Genomic DNA, 21162 nt, shown 5'->3' on the forward strand with positions numbered 1-21162 from the left:
AAGGTGACAAGTACACTGAGAAAAATAACATTTAGAACTTTCTGGACATCCATATAAAGATAAGTATGAGATATTCCGTTTTCCTTTGGCCTGGACTGCCTTGTTGAGTGTATTATCTACTACTCCTATCTCCTTCATGGTGAATTTCTGGATCTCCTTGAATGCCTGAGGTACGTGCTTCTTGAGCTCCACTCCATTGATATGTTTGTGAATATTGATAATGTCTTCTCTAGCCTATCCTATAGATGACAGAAAGCCCTTAGTTTTTCCCTAACCACCCTTCTTCTCAGGAGCCATTTTACTACAACCATGTTGGAAAACAACTTGTTATAATTAGTCTTAGTGCATCTGGATAAAATGTAGGGAATAAAAGTAGATTCATTCCTGGCAGTGTAAAGCAGGATAAATTCCCAGCTAATCAAGAGATCTAAATATCCAAAAGGGGGGAAAAAAGAGAAACTTAACAAGTACTGTGAGAAAACATGAGTGAATTCCTTTATAACCTTGGAATTGCAATATCAATAACTATGAATCAAAAATCCAGTAGAAATAAGGAGGGAGAAGTCAATTTTCTGTAGGACTAAAGCAATATTAACAAAGATACAGGAAAATTACAAATTGGAGATATTTGCAACTATATCACGAACTAATAACCATAAAGAGTCTAAAAGTTGAGATAAGAATATAAGTAACACTACATTGAGATACCACTTCATACCAATCAGATGGACAGAAATCCAACAAGGTATTAAAATGTTCTATTGGCAAGACTGGAAAAACAAGGACTCTCACATTGCTGCTGAAAATGTAAAACGGTACAACTCTTATAGGAGGGAATTGAGCAATGTCCATGTGTAATCTCTATGTATATCCCATAAGACCCAGACCCTTGCTTCTATCCTAAAGATACATTGGTAAAATTATAAAATGTGGTATGCACAAAAATTTTTTAAATACTATATATAAGTGCAGCAGACTGGAAACAATCCAGATGTCCAGCATAAACTGGTTTAATTAACATATTTATGTAACAGTGGAATATCGTGCAGCTGTATACTTCTATGGAGTGATCTTCATGATAGGTTAAATGAAAAAATAGATAAGTGGAAAATAATATGTATATTATGCTAACATTTGTGAAAGGAAGAGAGGAGTACTATATATACCTATACTTTCAAAAAGAAAGTGAAACAACAGTTGGGCGGGAGCAAGGATGGAAGGTAGTTATCTTTGGTTGAACCTTGTTTTATATTTTTACTTTGGATCCATGGAGATACTTTACATACTGACTTTTATTTTAAAAAAGAAGTCAAAGGGGAAATAGCAATCCTAATATCAAAACCAGTGAATTTGATTCACCATCAGCTTATTACATAACAATGTAAAGAAGAATAATTTCAAATGATGTTAAAATATTTTGACGTAGTAGGAGAGCTATATCTCAAGGACAAAGAGAAATACAAAGAAATCTATGCTTGCTTTACTAGCCTTTTGTTAATGGTAATATTGATATTATTGTAGGTGAGTCCAAAATTAAGTACATAACAATTTCATGAGGATTCAATTTTTGCAAAATAAAAAATAAAGAAGTAAAATGCCTGTAGTCTTTCATGTGAATTGAAAGTGTGCATTTCCTACCTCTGTCCAATGAAGGAGTCTAAAAACATTAGTGACATGGAAGCAGTGAGCACCATGTTTTCATGTGTACAATCTGTGGTTCCTAAATTCTGTTTTCTATAAAAAGAAGCAAGGGCTCCTTGGAGAAATGGCATATGAACAGGTCACGGGTAGGAGATGTATATATGATTATCCTGACATATCTTTTATGCCTAAAAGCAAGAAGGCTGTCAAAGACTGTAGAATCATGTCAACCTGAAGGAACTGACCAAAGGTAGGATAATCTGAGCATGTAAAAGCTATTGCAGTGGACTGAAACAGTGATTGTAGGTAAACCTTCCAAATTCAAAATGAAAAATTTTTTGATAGAACCTTTTATGGAGCTTGCCAGAGTACCAGCTTATTCTGAAAATTTGATAAGGAAAGGAACAAAAGTAAGCATTTATCATTTTTATACACACACACACTACAAATCAGGGAAAAAAGAATATAGAGCTACTATAATTCTCCTTTTTGCAAGTCTTGAGACTATAATCGATATTTAATATTTCCTTCAGATACTTATTTCATGTTCCCTTTGCTAACAGCATTGCAGATTATATTCCCTCCGTCCCTTTTTTTGTCCAAGATTTTATTATAAAATTTTCAAACATACAGAAAAGCTGAAAGAATATTACAGTAGACCTCATATGCCCACTGCCTAGACTCTACCATTAACATTTGTACTTTCAGCTGGGAGTTATTGTTGGGTTGACACCTTTGTTCCTGAAGGGTCTGAGCTATTCATCCTGTCTCTTTGGAGTTGCTATTGTAATCCATTAATTTTTACCAGTGAACATGGAAGTACTAGAAACACCACAGAGGATTTCTCTGGGTTCCAAATATACTCTTTCCTGCCTCCTTTTTGATAATCAGGATGATTTTCTGTGGATGTCATTCTTTGACATCTTTCCCTTGCCTTTTTGTCACTGTTATAAGAGCCCCAAATGGCAAAATGGCAGATTCAGTTATAAGGTCATTGGAGTCATTCTGTCCCCTAGCAGAAGGTTCCTTTGGAACTAAGAATCGAGAAATAGCAAAGCCCAAAATAGGAATGGAAAGCAAAAATATTAGTGGTTGGGTATGAACACTAGTTACTGGGCCTGGTGAGATGTAATAATGAAAGGACCTGCTCTGTTCTTTGTTTCCTAGACCTATCCTGATTTTTTGAGAAAGAGCAACATCCTGAACAGTACTCCAACCTAAACAAGGGTTTTTTCCTGCCAGATGGCACCATAATTAAGTTTACAATTACTTATTCTACCATTCTATTAAGACAGACTACTTTGGGTTGATGGGATCCATGGTAAGACAGGTAAATCTCATTGTCATGTCACCACTACCTTATTTATTTTGCTTTAAAATTATGTATTCATTTAGAACCACTGTTACATGGGATTATAATGATGGTGAATAATACATTCAGTAAGTCCCTCAATGGTGGATAGTAATAGAAAATCCTTAATTAATCACCTGTTTCTCCTCCACCCCATATGGCCATCATGTCCCCCTCCAATACTGACTATACTGAAAGTGTAGTCAGTATATCACCAAAAGGGTGACTGGCCTTTTCTAGAGAAAAGTGACATCAGGCTTCTGTTTAAACGTTTGCAGGTTGGGCACTCAGCAGTGGCAGTATCCAGATTAGCCTTGTTGAAAGGAAGTCAGTGTTCCTATGTATAACCTCCATCCCTGCCATTCATTACAACTGAGTGAATGGTAGTGGAGCTGGGTAAAGAGGTTGACTGACATTCTATCTACTTCTCTGGAGTCTTCTCTAAAATGGATGCACTTTGGTGAGCATTCACATAGCACACAAGTATCTTCATACTCTGTGCTTATGAAGAAATATAATGCTGCAGAAGCCTATGGCTCGGCCAACATAACATGGTCAAGTTTTCTTCCTTAGTCAACTGATCATGTTGCCCATGGGGCTATAGATGTTATCTGTGGGAGAAGTAGCAATGAGAATAGATGCCACATGGGAGTCTGAGCCAATTACTTGTGAAACTGTATCTTCAAAAATTAATGATGGACTTCTGCACGCATCCCAGATGTCTTGAAAGAACAAATAATACCAACTTCATGGTGAATAATTCGACATGTATGGTCATGTATTATCCTCTGGTTAGCCATGCAGTATCTCTTAGGGTAAAATTAGGCATCTGGAAGAGGTCTTGTGTTTGCTTCAAAATTCTAGGGTTCTTCTCTTGGTTCTCCTATTAAGGAAAGAAAGAAAATTAAAATTTAGAAATACACATTTACAATAGCATTAAAAATAACTGATAGGAATAAGTATAACAAAAGACCTCTACAGAAAACAATGAAAGCATATTAAGAGAACATTTCAAAGACTTGGATAAAATGAGCTCTTTACCCCAGTACTATGTTAAAGAATCAATGTTGTAAAGTTGCTTGTTCTCAAAATTGACCTAGAGATTTAAGCAAACCCAATAAAAAAAAATGACAACAGGAATTTTTCAAAACTTAACCAGCTAATTTTAAAATTTATATGGGAATGCAAAGGGTCATGAATAAGAAAGACAAAGAATAAGAACAACAGGGAAGAACATCCTATCATATATTAAGAAATAAATGTATAGATAGTAATACAGGATGGTATCATGCATATGGATAAATAGACCAATGGAACCAAACAAGGATGTCAGAAATAGATCCATTCTTATAGGACCACTTAATTAGTTATAAAGGTGGCAATACAGAGCTCTGGGGAATGAACACCTCTTCAGTAACTTGTTCTAGAACAATTGAGTATCCATATAAGAATGCAATCAAGCAGTCATGGAATAATACATGGAAATGAATTCCAGATGGATTGATGATTTAAAAGCAAAAGACAAAATAAAACTTTTACAACATAACATCTGAGAATGTTTCATAACCACAGAGTACAGTATAGTTCCTAAACAAAACATTTTAAATTTAAACAAAGGAAAAGTGTGATATGTTTGCATTAATTTTATTAATCCTGTTAATCAAGTCACCATTAAAAGACTGAACAGTTGACTGCTTCTGACCAAGATGGAAAAATTGGCCAGATTTACTTGTACAGCTGAAATAACTAAAAAGGTGAACAAGATAGGTGAAACAATGGTTTTCAAGACATTGAACATTTTTAAATGTTCAATTCCAATGAAGGATGATGATCCCTGAGAGAAGAAATGAGATGACCCCTATGATTGCACAGTTTATAGCTGGGAGGGGTAACCAAGGTGGAGCCCAGTGATCTCTTAGTGTTGAAATGGGATGAGGAGCCCAATGAAGCCAATGTCATCGGAATTTACAGGGCAGAACATCAAAAAGGTGAGAATTACACAAAGATTTCCAGAGATCTGCAGAGAATTTCCCTTAAGTACTCATCAATACATTTATGTGAAAAAACTACCTTAAGCCAGGGAAAAATTACCACCTGAAAGAATTGGAGGGAACTTACACAGAGCTCATAGAGGTCTAGGAATAATTCCTGCTCTCAACAGCCGAAGTGGAAAACCTGAGACTTCACATAGGATCAAGTAGAGTACTCAAAGGATTTTACTTCAGTTGTGGGGAAATTTTGCCATAGACTAAGCCCTACTCTGAGGCCATCTGACAAAGCTTAAAAGTGTACCTCAAAAGGATCAAACTTTCCAAATAACGGCATCACAAACAAAGATAAAAAATATAGGTATACAAAAATATGCAGCACGTAACAGGGCAAAATTTATGTCTGGTATCCAATAAAAAAGTATTAGGCATCCAACATCCATTAATGAGAGGAACTCAGCTAAGAGGAAAAGAAGGAATTTCCTCGATCAATAAAGAGTATCTGAAAAGCCAACAGCTAACATCATACTTAATGGTGAAAGACCTACTACCAGGAACAACAGAAAGATGTCTGGTCTCAACACTTATACTAAGCATTGTATTAGAGGCTCTGGCCAGTGCAGGGGGAGGGGGGAAGTATCCAGATTGAAAGGGAAGAAATAAAACTACATTAACAAATGTGAATGTCTATATGAAAAAACTTTGATGGCATCTACAAAAAAAGCTGCTAGAACTAATAAGTGAGTTTAGTGAGGTTGCAGGATAAGGATTAGTATACGTAAATTATTTTCTATGTACTAGCAATGAACAATCTGAAACTTGAATTTTAAAAATGGCACTTAGAACACCTTCAAGAGCCTTAGATACTTAGTGACAAATGTAGAAAAAGTGCAAGGTATATACCATGAAAATTAAAGAACACTGCTGAGAGAACTTAAAGAAGACCTAAATAAGCGGGGGGGGAGAGAGACTATGTTCAGAGATTGGAAGACTTCATACTATTAAGGTGTCAGTTCTTTCCAAACTGACTTGTAGATGAAATGAAATTCCAACCAGAATATCAGGAAGCTTTTAGCTTTTTTTTTTTTTTTTTGTGGAAACTGATTCTAAAATACACGTGGACATGCAAAGGATATGAAACAGGCAAAACAACTTTGAAAAATAATAACAAAGTTGAAGGACATGGACTACCTGACTTTGAGACTTATTATAAAGCTAAACTAATCAAGATTGTGTGTTATTGTAATCAAGATAGACAAATAGGTCAGTGGAACAGAAAAGAGTTCAGAAATAGACTCAAACATGTATATGGACAACTGATTTGTGGCAAAGGTGCAAAGGTGGCTTAATGGATAAAGGTCTTTTCAACAAATAGTGCTAGAAAAAATGAATATGCATATGCAAAAAAAAGCTTTGGTTTATACCTCACACCATATTAAAAATAACCAAAATTTATCATAGATATAAAATGTAAAACCTAAAACCATACAACTTATAGAACTTTGGGTTAGGCCAAACTTTCTTGGGCATTATACTGGAATTTAAAGAACAATTTGATAATAATTCATGAAAATTGAAAATTTCTGTTCTTCAACAGACACTTAAGAAAATGAAAAGGTTAGCCACCAACTGGGAAAAATATTTTCCAGTCATACTTGATAAAGGATTTTAATATGAAAAGAATTTTCAGGGCTTCCCTGGTGCCGCAGTGGTTGAGAATCTGCCTGCTAATGCAGGGGACATGGGTTCGAGCCCTGGTCTGGGAAGACCCCACATGCCGCGGAGCAGCTGGGCCTGTGCGCCACAGCTACTGAGCCTGCGTGACTGGAGCCTATGCTCCGCAACAAGAGAGGCCGCGACAGTGAGAGGCCCGCACACTGCAATGAAGAGTGGCCCCCACTCGCCGCAACTAGAGAAAGCCCTCGCACAGAAACGAAGACCCAACGCAGCCAAAAATAAATAAATAAATTTATAAAACAAAAGAATTTTCAAAACCCAATAATATACTCCAATATAAAAATGAGCAAAAGATTTGAACAAATATATAACCAAAGAACATATACAGATGTCAAATAAATGCATCTAAAGATATTCAACATCATTAGTCATTAGAGAAATGCAAGTTAAAACAGATAAGTAAATATTATGCCACCTATTAGAATAGTTAGCATTTAAAAAACTGAATATACCACATGTTGCAAAGGATGAGGAAAAACTGAATCTCGTACATTGCTAATGGGAATTTAAATAATACAAACACTTTGGAAAACATTTTGACAGTTTTAATTAAAAAGTTAAACACACATAAATAGGAACCAGAGTCTCATAACCTAATACTTCAAATGTCAAGGAAACAATTAAAAAATTCTTCTTATACCGAGAACCAGGAAAATCTAAATGTGAGTGGGAACAAACAGATGTAATTATCTGATAATGAGTTAAAGCTGCTGTCGTAAAAATGCAACAAGCATTTGAAAACACTCTTGAATCAAATGAGAGAGAAAGACTGAGAGGGAATATCAGGAAAGAAAGAAAAGATACAAGAAAGAACCAAATATAAATATTTGAACTGAAAAATACAATAACTAAATTTTAAAAATCACTGGGATGGGCACAGTAGCAGAATGGAGATGACAAAGAGAGTAATCAATTAACTTGAAGATACATCAAAAGAAATTATCCATTCTGAACAATAGAGAGAAAATAGATTGAAAAAAAAAAGTGGAAGCTCTTAGACCTTTGGGACAACAATGAAAGATCTAACATTCGTATCAGAATCCCAGAAGGAGAGGAGAAAAAGCAGAGCTGAAAATATATTTGAAGAAAGAGGGTTTAAAAACTTCTCAAGTATGGGACTTCCCTGGTGGTGCAGTGGTTAAGAATCTGCCTGCCAATGCAGGGGACATGAGTTCGAGCCCTGGTCCGGGAAGATCCCACATGCTGTGGAGCAACTAAGCCCGTGCACCACAACTACTGAGCCTGTGCTTTAGAGCCCACGAGCCACAACTACTGAAGCCTGTGCACCTAGAGCCTGTGCTCTGCAACAAGAGAAACCACCACAATGAGAAGCCCACACACCACAACAAAAAGTAGGCCCCGATCACCGCAACTAGAGGAAGCCTGTGCACAGCAACGAAGACGCAATGCAGCCAAAATAATAATAATAAAATAAATTTTTAAAAAGTGTTCTTCGTTAAAAACATTTCCTAAATAAATAAATAAATACATACATACATAAATAAATAAATGGCCTAACCATCACTTATAATTTCACTCAGAAGCGAAATTGCTGGCTCTTTTCATGCCCAGCGTAGCCATGGCTCATGGTCCCAAGAAGCACCTGAAGCGCATATCAGCTCCAAAGCATTGGATGCTGGATAAACTGACTGGTGTGTTTGCTCCTCATCCATCTACCAGTCCCCACAAGCTAAGGGAATGTCTCCCCCTAATCATTTTCCTAAGGAACAGATGCCATAACGGGAGATGAAGTAAAGAAATTCTGCATGCAGCATTTTATTAAGATTAATGGCAAGGTCCGCACTGATATAACCTACCCCGCTGATTTTATGGATGTCATCAGCATTGACAAGACTGGAGAGAATTTTCATCTGACCTATGAAACCAAGGGTCGTTTTGCTGTTCATCGTATTACACCTAAGGAGGCCAAGTATAAGTTGTGCAAAGTGAGAAAGATCTTTGTGGGGACAAAAGGAATCCCTCATCTGGTGACCCATGATACTCACACCATCTGCTACACTGATCCCCTCATCAAGGTGAATGACATCATTCAAATTGATTTGGAGACTGACAAGATTACTGACTTCATCAAATTTGACACTGGTAACCTGTGCATGGTGACTGGAGGTGCTAACCTGGGAAGAATTGGTGTGATCACTAACCAAGAGAGACATCCTGGTTCTTTTGATGTAATTCATGTGAAAGACGCCAATGGCAACAGCTTTGCCACCCGTCTCTGCAACGTTTTCGTTATTGGCAAAGGCAACAAACCATGGATCTCTCTTCCCCATGGAAAGGGTATCGGCCTTATCACTGCTGAGGAGAGAGACGAGACTGGCGGCCAAACAGAGCAGTGGATAAAATGATCTCTAGGTGACATGATTGGAAAAGTCTTTGTACTTAATTAAAGATAATACCACATTTTTTTTTAAAAAGTGAAATTGCTGGATCATATGGTTTTTATTCTTTTTTTACATGAGCATTTACCGCTGTAAGTTTCCTTCTTTATGGTGCTTTAGCTGCTTCCCAGTTTTGTTGTGTTGGGTTTACATTTTCATTTATTTCAAAGTATTTTCTCATTTTTCTTGTGATTTCTTCTTTGACCCATTGGTTGTTTAAGACTATTGTTTAATTTCCACATATTTGTCAATTCCCCACATTTCCTTCTGTTATTCATTTCTAACTTAAATACCATTATGACTGGAGAACATTCTTTGTATGATTTAAATCCTTTTAAATTAATTAGACTTGTTTTCTAGCCTAAAATATGGTTTATCCTAGCAAAAATTGCATATATACTTAAGGAAAATGTGTATTTTGCTCTTATTGGTTGGAGTTTTCTATATATGTCTGTTAAGTCTAGTTGGTTATGTTGTTTAAATCTTCTGTTTCCTTGATGGTCTTCTGCCCAGTTGTTTTATCCATTATTGAAAGTGAACTGTTGATATCCCCAAGTATTATTGTTGAATTATCTATTTCTCCCTTTAATTGTCAGTTTTTGCTTCATATATTTTGACATTTTGTCTTTAAGTTTATCCATATTGTTGCAGGTGTCAGAATTTCCTTCTTTTTAAAGTCGGAATAATATTACATTCTATGTATCTGCCACATTTTGTTTATTCATTGATCTAGTGCTGGACACTTGGGTTGCTGGGTTATGTGCATATATGGTTTTTTTGTTTTGTTTTGTTTTGTTTTGTTTTGTTTTGTTTTTGGCTGTGTCAGGTCTTAGTTGCAGCACGCAGGATCTTTGTTGAGGCATGGGGGCTCTTCGTTGTGGCACGTGGGCTTCTTTCTAGTTGTGGAGCACAGGCTCCAGGGCACGTGGGCTCTGTAGCTATGGCACGTGGGTTCCAGAGCCCATGGGTTCTGTAGTTTGCGGCATGCAGCCTCTCTAGTTGAGGTGCACGAGCTTAGTAGTTGTGGCATGTGGGCTTAGTTGCCCCGTTGCCCCGTGGCATGTGGGATCTTAGCTCCCTGACCAAGGATTGAACCCACGTCCCCTGCATTGGAAGGTGGATTCTTTACCACTGGACCACCAGGGAAGTCCCTGCATATATGCTTCTAATTGTATGTTTTCTTGATTGGATTGACGCTTTTTGATTATAGAATGTATCTCTTTGTCTCTGATAATTTTGTCTTGATGTCTGTTTTATCTGGTAGTAGTATAGCCACTCCAGTTTTGTTTTTCTGCTGTTTGCGTGGTATATCTTTTTTTCTGTCCTTCAGTTCTGAAATTTTATCTTTGAATCTTAAGTGTCTCTTGTATTGAGCATATAGTTGAATCATATTTTTAAATTCTCTGCTAACCTCTACCTTTAATTGGAGTGCTTAATCTATTTACTTTTACTATACTCATGAGAAAGAACTTCCATTTTGTTATTTGTTTTCTATGTCTTACATCTTTTTTTTCCCTCTGTTCCTCCATTACAGCCTTCCTTTGTGTTAGACATTTTTCTATTGTGTCATTATAATTCCATTATCATTTTTTAGTACTTTTTATTCAGCTATTTTTTGTGGGGATTGCAATAAATATCTTTATTTATAATGGTCTGTTTCAAATTAATTGCAATTTAATTACAATTGTATCTAAAAACTTGCTTCTCTTAAGTTCCATTTTCTTCTTTCTCTCTTGTGCTGTTATTGTCATACAAATTACATCTTTTTTTTTTTTTTTTTTTTTTTTTAACATCTTTATTGAAGTATAATTGCCTTACAATAGTGTGTTAGCTTCTGCTTTATAACAAAGTGAATCAGTTATACATATACAATATGTTCCCATTTCTCTTCCCTCTTGCATCTCCCTCCCTCCCACCCTCCCCATCCCACCCCTCTAGGTGGTCACAAAGCACCGAGCTGATCTCCCTGTGCTATGCGGCTGCTTCCCACTAGCTATCTATTTTACATTTGGTAGTGTATATATGTCCATGACACTCTCTTACCCTGTCACATCTCACCCCACCCCCTCCCCCTATCCTCAAGTCCATTCTCTAGTAGGTCTGTGTCTTTATTCCCGTCTTGCCACTAGGTTCTTCATGGCCTTTTTTTTTTTTTCCTTAGATTCCGTATATATGTGTTAGCATACTGTATTTGTTTTTCTCTTTCTGACTTACTTCACTCTGTATGACAGACTCTAACTCCATCCACCTCATTACAAATACCTCCATTTCATTTCTTTTTATGGCTGAGTAATATTCCATTGTATATATGTGCCACATCTTCTTTATCCATTCATCTGTCGATGGACATTTAGGTTGCTTCCAGGTCCTGGCTATTGTAAATAGAGCTGCAATGAACATTGTGGTACATGACACTTTTTGACCTATGGTTTTCTCAGGGTATATGCCCAGTAGTGGGATTGCTGGGTCGTATGGTAGTTCTATTTGTAGTTTTTTAAGGAACCTCCATACTGTTCTCCATAGTGGCTGTATCAATTTACATTCCCACCAACAGTGCAAGAGTGTTCCCTTTCCTCCACATCCTCTCCAGCATTTATTGTTTCTAGATTTTTTGATGATGGCCATTCTGACCGGTGTGAGATGATATCTCATTGTAGTTTTGATTTGCATTTCTCTAATGATTAATGATGTTGAGCATTCTTTCATGTGTCTGTAGGCCATCTGTATATCTTCTTTGGAGAAATGTCTATTTAGGTCTTCTGCCCATTTTTGGATTGGGTTGTTCGTTTTTTTGTTATTGAGCTGCATGAGCTGCTTGTAAATCTTGGAGATTAATCCTTTGTCAGTTGCTTCATTTGCAAATATTTTCTCCCATTCTAAGGGTTGTCTTTTGGTCTTGTTTATGGTTTCCTTTGCTGTGCAAAAGCTTTTAAGTTTCATTAGGTCCCATTTGTTTATTTGTGTTCTTATTTCCATTTCTCTGGGAGCTGGGTCAAAAAGAATCTTGCTGTGATGTATGTCATAGAGTGTTCTGCCTATGTTTTCCTCTAAGAGTTTGATAGTGTCTGGCCTTACACTTAGGTCTTTAATCCATTTGGAGTTTATTTTTGTGCATGGTGTCAGGGAGTGTTCTAATTTCATACTTTTACATGTACCTGTCCAATTTTCCCAGCACCACTTATTGAAGAGGCTGTCTTTTCTCCACTGTATATGCTTGCCTCCTTTATCAAAGATAAGGTGACCATATGTGTGTGGGTTTATCTCTGGGCTTTCTATCCTGTTCCATTGGTCTATATTTCTGTTTTTGTGCCAGTACCAAACTGTCTTGATTACTGAAGCTTTGTAGTATAGTCTGAAGTCAGGGAGCCTGATTCCCCCAGCTCCATTTTTCGTTCTCAAGATTGCTTTGGCTATTCGGGGTCTTTTGTGTTTCCATACAAATTGTGAAATTTTTTGTTCTAGTTCTGTGAAAAATGCCAGTGGTAGTTTGATAGGAATTGCATTGAATCTGTAGATTGCTTTGGGTAGTAGAGTCATTTTCACAATGTTGATTCTTCCAATCCAGGAACATGGTATATCTCTCCATCTATTTGTATCATCTTTAATTTCTTTCATCAGTGTCTTATAATTTTCTGCATACAGGTCTTTTGTCTCCTTAGGTAGGTTTATTCCTAGATATCTTATTCTTTTTGTTGCAATGGTAAACGGGAGTGTTTTCTTAATTTCACTTTCAGATTTTTCGTCATTAGTGTATAGAAATGCAAGCGATTTCTGTGCATTAATTTTGTATCCTGCTACTTTACCAAATTCATTGATTAGCTCTAGGAGTTTTCTGGTAGCCTCTTTAGGATTCTCTATGTATAGTATCATGTCATCTGCAAATAGTGACAGCTTTACTTCTTCTTTTCCGATTTGGATTCCTTTTATTTCTTTGTCTTCTCTGATTGCTGTGGCTAGGACTTCCAAAACTATGTTGAATAATAGTGGTGAGAGTGGGCAACCTTGTCTTGTTCCTGATCTTAGTGGAAATGGTTTCAGTTTTTCACCATTGAGGACAATGTTGGCTGTGGGTTTGTCATATATGGTCTTTATTATGTTGAGGAAAGTTCCCTCTATGCCTACTTTCTGCAGGGCTTTTATCATAAATGGGTGTTGAATTTTGTCGAAAGCTTTCTCTGCATCTATTGAGATGATCATATGGTTTTTCTCCTTCAATTTGTTAATATGGTGTATCACATTGATTGATTTGCGTATATTGAAGAATCCTTGCATTCCTGGGATAAACCCCACTTGATCATGGTGTATGATCCTTTTAATGTGCTGTTGGATTCTGTTTGCGAGTATTTTGTTGAGGATTTTTGCATCTATGTTCATCAGTGATATTGGCCTGTAGTTTTCTTTCTTTGTGACATCTTTGTCTGGTTTTGGTATCAGGGTGATGGTGGCCTCGTAGAATGAGTTTGGGAGTGTTCCTCCCTCTGCAATATTTTGGAAGAGTTTGAGAAGGATAGGTGTTAGCTCTTCTCTAAATGTTTGATAGAATTCACCTGTGAAGCCATCTGGTCCTGGGCTTTTGTTTGTTGGAAGGTTTTTAATCACAGTTTCAATTTCAGTGCTTGTGATTGGTCTGTTCATATTTTCTATTTCTTCCTGGTTCAGTCTCGGCAGTTTGTGCATTTCTAAGAATCTGTCCATTTCTTCCAGGTTGTCCATTTTATTGGCATAGAGCTGCTTGTAGTAATCTCTCATGATCTTTTGTATTTCTGCAGTGTCAGTGGTTATTTCTCCTTTTTCATTTCTAATTCTATTGATCTGAGTCTTCTCCCTTTTTCTCTTGATGAGTCTGGCTAATGGTTTATCAATTTTGTTTATCTTCTCAAAGAACCAGCTTTTAGTTTTATTGATTTTTGCTATTGTTTCCTTCATTTCTTTTTCATTTATTTCTGACCTGATCTTTATAATTTCTTTCCTTCTGCTGGCTTTGGGGTTTTTTTGTTCTTCTTTCTCTAATTGCTTTAGGTGCAAGGTTAGGTTGTTTATTCGAGATGTTTCCTGTTTCTTGAGGTAGGCTTGTATTGCTATAAACTTCCCTCTTAGCACTGCTTTTGCTGCGTCCCATAGGTTTTGGGTCGTCGTATCTCCATTGTCATTTATTTCTAGGTATTTTTTGATTTCCCCTTTGATTTCCTCAGTAATCACTTCATTATTAAGTAATGTATTGTGTAGCCTCCATGTGTTTGTATATTTTACAGATCTTTTCCTGTAATTGATATCTAGTCTCATAGCATTGTGGTCGGAAAAGATACTTGATACGATTTCAATTTTCTTAAATTTACCAAGGCTTGATTTGTGACCCAAGATATGATCTATCCTGGAGAATGTTCCATGAGCACTTGAGAAAAATGTGTATTCTGTTGTTTTTGGGTGGAATGTCCTATAAATATCAATTAAGTCCATCTTGTTTAATGTATCATTTAAAGCTTGTGTTTCCTTATTTATTTTCATTTTGGATGATCTGTCCATTGGTGAAAGTGGGGTGTTAAAGTCCCCTACTATGATTGTGTTGCTGTCGATTTCCCCTTTTATGGCTGTTAGTACTTGCCTTATGTATTGAGGTGCTCCTATGTTGGGTGCATAAATATTTACAATTGTTATACCTTCCTCTTGGATCGATCCCTTGATCATTATATAGTGTCCTTCTTTGTCTCTTGTAATAGTCTTTATTTTAAAGTCTATTTTGTCTGATATGAGAATTGCTACTCCAGCTTTCTTTTGATTTCCATTTGCATGGAATATCTTTTTCCATCCCCTCACTTTCAGTCTGTATGTGTCTCTAGGTCTGAAGTGGGTCTCTTGTAGACAGCATATATATGGGTCTTGTTTTTGTATCCATTCAGCCAGCCTGTGTCTTTTGGTGGGAGCATTTAATCCATTTACATTCAAGGTAATTATCGATATGTATGTTCCTATTCCCATTTTCTTAAATGTTTTGGGTTTGTTATTGTAGGTGTTTTCCTTCTCTTGTGTTTCTTGCCTAGAGAAGTTCCTTTAGCATTTGTTGTAAAGCTGGTTTGGTAGTGCTGAACTCTCTCAGCTTTTGCTTGTCTGTAAAGGTTTTAATTTCTCCATCACATTTGAATGAGATCCTTGCTGGGTAGAGTAATCTTGGTTGTAGGTTCTTCTCCTTCATCACTTTAAGTATATCCTGCCACTCCCTTCTGGCTTGCAGAGTTTCTGCTGAAAGATCAGATGTTAACCTTATGGGGATTCCCTTGTGTGTTATTTGTTTTTTTTCCCTTGCTGCCTTTAATATGTTTTCCTTATATTTAATTTTTGACAGTTTGATTAAAATGTGTCTTGGCGTGTTTCTCCTTGGGTTTATCCTGTATGGGACTCTCTGTGCTTCCAGGACTTGATTAACTATTTCCTTTCCCATATTAGGGAAGTTTTCCACTATAATCTCTTCAAATATTTTCTCAGTCCCTTTCTTTTTCTCTTCTTCTTCTGGGACCCCTATAATTCGAATGTTGGTGCGTTTAATGCTGTCCCAGAGGTCTCTGAGACTGTCCTCAGTTCTTTTCATTCTTTTTTCTTTATCCTGCTCTGCAGTAGTTATTTCCACCATTTTATCTTCCAGGTCACTTATCCTTTCTTCTGCCTCAGTTATTCTGCTATTGATCCCATCTAGAGTATTTTTAATTTCATTTATTGTGTTTTTCATCATTGCTTGATTCCTCTTTAGTTCTTCTACGTCCTTGTTAAATGCTTCTTGCATTTTGTCTATTCTATTTCCAAGATTTTGGATCATCCTTACTATCATTATTCTGAATTCTTTTTCAGGTAGACTACCTATTTCCTCTTCATTTGTTAAGTCTAGTGTGTTTTGACCCTGCTCCTTCATCTGCTGTGTGTTTTTCTGTCGTCTCATTTTGCTTATCTTACTGTGTTTGGGGTCTCCTTATCACAGGTTGCAGGTTTGTAGTTCCCGTTGTTTTTGGTATCTGTCCCCAGTGGCTAAGGTTGGTTCAGTGGGTTGTGTAGGCTTCCTGGTGGAGGGAACTAGTGCCTGAGCTCTGGTGGATGAGGCTGGATCTTGTCTTTCTGGTGGGCACGTCCACGTCTGGTGGTGTATTTTGGGGTGTCTGTGGCCTTATTATGATTTTAGGCAGCCTCTCTGCTAATGGATGAGGCTGTGTTCCTGTCTTGCTAGTTGTTTGGCATAGGGTGTTCAGCACTGTAGCTTGCTGGTCATTGAGTGATGCTGGGTCTTGATGTTGAGATGGAGATCTCTGAGAGATTTTTGCCGTTTGGTATTACGTGGAGCTGGGAGGTCTCTTGTGGACCAGTGTCCTGAAGTTGGCTCTCCCACCTCCGAGGTACGGCCCTGATGCCTGGCTGAAGCACCAAGAGCCTTTCGTCCACACGGCTCAGAGTAAAAGGGAGAAAAAATAGAAAGAAAGAAAGAAAGGAAGGAAGGAAGGAAGGAAGGAAGGAAGGAAGGAAGGAAGGAGGAAGGAAGGAAGGAAAGAAAGAAAGAAAGAAAGAAAGAAAGAAAGAAAAGAAAGAAAGAAGCTATAATATAGTGAAGTAAAATAAAGCTATTGTAAAGCAAAGCTATACAGACCAAATCTACCCCAGAAGCATATACATATACACTCACAAAAAAAAAAAGGAAAAGGGGAAAAATTAATATATCCTGCTCCCAAAGTCCACCTCCTGAATTTGGGATGATTCGTTGTCTATTCAGGTATTCAACAGATGCAGGCACATCAAGTTGTTTGTGGAGTTTTAATCCGCTTCTTCTGAGGCTGCTGGGACAGATTTCCCCTCCTCTTCTCTGTTCGCACAGCTCCTGGGGATCAGCTTTGGATTTGGACCCGCCTCTGCGTGTAGGTCGCCTGAGGGCGTCTGTTCCCCGCCCAGACAGGACGGGGTTAAAGGAGCAGCTGCTTCGGGGACTCTGGCTCACCCAGGCCGCGGGGAGGGAGGGGTACAGAGGAGGCGGGGCGAGCCTGCGGCGTCAGAGGCCGGCGTGACGTTGCAGCAGCCTGAGGCGCGCAGTGCGTTCTCCCGGGGGATGTTGTCCCTGGATCACGGGACGCTGGCAGTGGCGGGCTGCACGGGCTCCCGGGAGGGGCGGTGTGGAGAGTGACCTGTGCTCGCACACAGGCTTCTTGGAGGCGGCAGCAGCAGCCCCAGCGTCTCACGCCCGTCTCTGGGGTCCGCGCTGATAGCCGCGGCTCGTGCCAGTTTCTGGAGTTCGTTTAGGCGGCGCTCTGAATCCCCTCTCCTTGCGCGCCGCGAAACAAAGAGGCAAGAAAAAGTCTCTTGCCTCTTCGGCAGCTGCAGACTTTTTCCCCGGTCTCCCTCCCGGCTAGCTGTGGTGCGCTAACCCCTTCAGGCTGTGTTCACGCCGCCAACCCCAGTCCTCTCCCTGCGATCCGACCAAAGCCCGAGCCTCCACTCCCAGCCCCGCCCGCCCCGGCGGGGGAGCAGACAAGCCTCTCGGGCTGGTGAGCGCTGCTTGGCGCCAAGCCTCTGTGCGGGAGTCTCTCCGTTTTTCCCTCTGCGCCCCTGTTGCTATGGGATCCGCGCTGTTGGCTGCGGCTCGCGCCCGTCTCTGAAGTTCGTTTAGGCGGCGCTCTGAATCCCCTCTCCTCGCGCACCAGGAAACAGGGAAGAAAAAGTCTCTTGCCTCTTCGGCAGCTGCAGACTTTTTCCCGGACTCCCTCCCGGCTAGCTGTGGTGCACTAACCCCTTCAGGCTGTGTTCACGCCGCCAGCCCCAGTCCTCTCCCTGCGACCGAAGCCCGAGCCTCAGCTCCCAGCCCCGCCCGCCCCGGCGGGTGAGCAGACAAGCCTCTCGGGCTGGTGAGTGCTGGTCAGCGCCGAGCCTCCGTGCGGGAAGTGCGGGAATCTCTCCGCTTTGCCCTCCGCACCCCTGTGGCTGCGCTCTCCTCCGTGGCTCCGAAGCTTCCCCCCTCCGCCACCCGCAGTCTCTGCCCGAGAAGGGGCTCCTAGTGCGTGGAAATCTTTCCTCCTTCACAGCTCCCTCCCACTGGTGCAGGTGCCGTCCCTATTCTTTTGTCTCTGTTATTTCTTTTTTCTTTTGCCCTACCCAAGTACGGGGGGAGTTTCTTGCCTTTTGGGAGGTCTGACGTTTTCTGCCAGCGTTCAGTGGGTGTTCTGTAGGAGCAGTTCCACGTGTAGATGTATTTCTACTGTATCTGTGGGAAGGAAGGTGATCTCCGCGTCTTACTCTTCCGCCATCTTCTCTCCTCCCCCCAAATTACATCTTTATACATAGCATGCTGATCAAAAATGTATTTGTAACTCTTGCTTTATGCAGTTGTCTTCTACATGAAATAGGAGAAAAAAAGAGTTACAAACAAAATGTACATTTATATTGTCTTTTATATTTGCCTGTGTAGTTACCTTTCACTGGATAAAGAATTCTTGGTTGGCAGTATTTTTCCTTCAGCACTTTTAATATATCATCACACTGCCTTCTGGCAGTTATTGTTTGTGATCAGAAAACAGCTGTTAGTCTTGCTGAGGATCCCTTATACATGTTGAATTTCTTCTTCCTTGCTGCTTTCATGATTCTCTCTTTATGTCTTAGCTTTTGACAGTTTATGGTGTCTCTGAATGTGGATCTCTTTAATGAATGTGTAGATTTGTTTTTCACTGAATTTGGGAATTTTCAAACATTATTTCTTGAAATAGTCTTTCTGCCCTGTTCTCTCTCTTCATCTTCTTTTTAAAAATTATTATATAAGTTTCAGGTATACATTATAATTCAACATCTCCATACACTAAAAAGTGGTCACTTCCAAAAATGTAGTCACAATCCATCACGGTACAATTGACTGCCTTCACCCGTTGGCCCACCCTCCAGCCCACTTCTCCTCTGGTAGTCACCAATCTATTCTCTGTATCTGTGACTTTGTTTTTATTTTGTTTTGTTCATTTTTTGTTTTGCTTTTTGTTTTTGAGTTTCCACATATGAGTAACAATTATATGGCATTTGTCTTTTTCCTTCTGACTTATTCCACTTAGCACAATAGCCACCGAGGTCTATCCATGTTGTCAGAAATGGCAAAATTTCATTCTTTTTTATGACTGAGTAGTATTCCTATAAATATATGTACCCCATATCTTCTTTATTCATTCATCCATCAACGGAGACAGGTAATTTCTATATCTTGACTTGTATATAATGCTGCAGTAAACATAGCGTGCACATATATTTTCAAGTTAATGCTTTTGTATCCTTCAGATAAATACCCAGAAGTGGAATAGCTGTATCATATGACAGTTCTATTCTTAAAATTTTGAGGAACCTGTATACTGTTTCCCATAGCAGCTGCACCAATTTACAATCCCACCAGCAGTGTGCAAGAGTTCCGTTTTCTTCACATCCTTTCCAACACTTGTTAATTTTTGTGTTTCTGATAAAAACCATTATAACAGGTGCAAGATAAACTTTCATTATGGTTTTGATTTGCATTTCCCTAATAATTAATGATGTTGAACATCTTTTCATGTGCCTGTGGCCATTTTTATGTCTTCTTTGGAAAAGAAGACCCCTATCAATCAGCCTGTCCAGATATTCTGGGGGAGGCTCTCCATACTCTTTCCCTCCCAAGGAAGAAGTAGACAACTGTGATTTTTGCCCACTCACTCTTCTTGAGCTGAGGATGGGGAGTTATGGTATCTACCAAAACAAACCAGTGTCTGTTTTCCCCCAGTTGGATAATTGTGTCATACCTGTCAGACCTCTAAGACTGTTATGTAAGATGCCAGTTCTTTGGGTAGCCCCAGCAAAGTTGGAGTATTGAACACTTGTATCAACTCTTTCCTTCCCCACAGTGAAGTTGAGGGCTGGTATTTCTCATCTGCTCACTTTGCTGAACAAAGGCAAGGATCTATGGTCTCTACCAGCCAAAGCCACCATCTCCATTCTCCACTGGGTGACTAGACTTTGCTGGACCTGTCGGAGCTCCATGAGTGGCAAGACAGTAGCCAGTATTTTGGGGAGCTCCCTAGAGTGCAGGATGTATGAACTATCTGCTTTCCTTCCCTGTGTGAGGCTGGTAGCTAGGGGGTTTCTCACTGATCATTTAGTATGCACCAGGGACTGAGACTTTGGCAGGATGGTGTCCCATACCTCCCTACAACTTTTGGTCAGTCGGGTTTTGCATTTTCTTGGTGTGCAGAAGCCTGTCAATTAGTTTCTAGATTTCTCACAAAGAGAATTTTTCCATGAATTGCAGAATCAGTGGGTTTGTTGGGGAAAAGAGGGTCCAGGACATCCTGTTCCACCATATTGCTGACATTCCATTTATATGTATCTTAAACTTCTTTATATTTTCCCAAAGGTCACTGGGGATCTCTTCTTTCAGTCTTTTTCTCTCTGTGCTTCATTTTTCCTGGCATGTTTTTGAGTTCACTGATTTTTTTCTTCTCTTGTGTTTAATCTCCAATAAAATTTTCTTCTTGGATAGTTTTCTTTTCTAGAAGTTCCATCTTGTTCTCTTACATATCTTCCATTTCTGTTTTCATTATATTTATGGTTTAAAAAGTCTTCAGTATATCGAGTATAACAGCTTCTTTAATAATGTTATACTAATACCATTTTCCCTGCCATTTCAGTCTGGGCCAACTGGTTGATTTTTCCTGGTCTTTTGTCACATTTTTCTAATCCATCATATAGACACTGGACATTGTGAAATTTACATTGTTAAATGGTGGTTATTGTTATTCTTTTAAAGTGTTGAGCTTTGCTCTGCAGGCAGTTATATTACTTGCAAGTTGGCTTGATTCTTTTGAAGCTTTTAAAAAGCAGTTTAGGATAGGTCTGAAGTGTTTGCTTTACAGATAGTTTAGCTCGACTCCTAATACATAACTCTTCTGGGCTACCTAATAAATAGTATGGGTGACCATCCCATCAGGGTCAGAATTAGAACATATCTTTGCTCTGTATCAGCTCTGGGCATTTTACAACTAGCAGCTCCTTAATTACTTTTTGCCCGGTCTTGTAGGAT

General features: G+C 38.9%; 1 pseudogene across 1 annotated transcript; it reads left to right on the forward strand.

Moving 5' to 3' along the window:
• The first annotated feature begins 83 nt into the window (after positions 1–83).
• On the forward strand, positions 84–9140 carry LOC309616628 (small ribosomal subunit protein eS4 pseudogene; annotated as a pseudogene). Its single transcript has one exon. The product of its transcript is annotated as a small ribosomal subunit protein eS4 pseudogene (transcript).
• Positions 9141–21162: the final 12022 nt, after the last annotated feature.

This window comes from Balaenoptera borealis (genome assembly GCF_965194805.1).
Source record: "Balaenoptera borealis genome assembly, chromosome: 19".
Taxonomy (NCBI): Eukaryota; Metazoa; Chordata; class Mammalia; order Artiodactyla; family Balaenopteridae; genus Balaenoptera; species Balaenoptera borealis.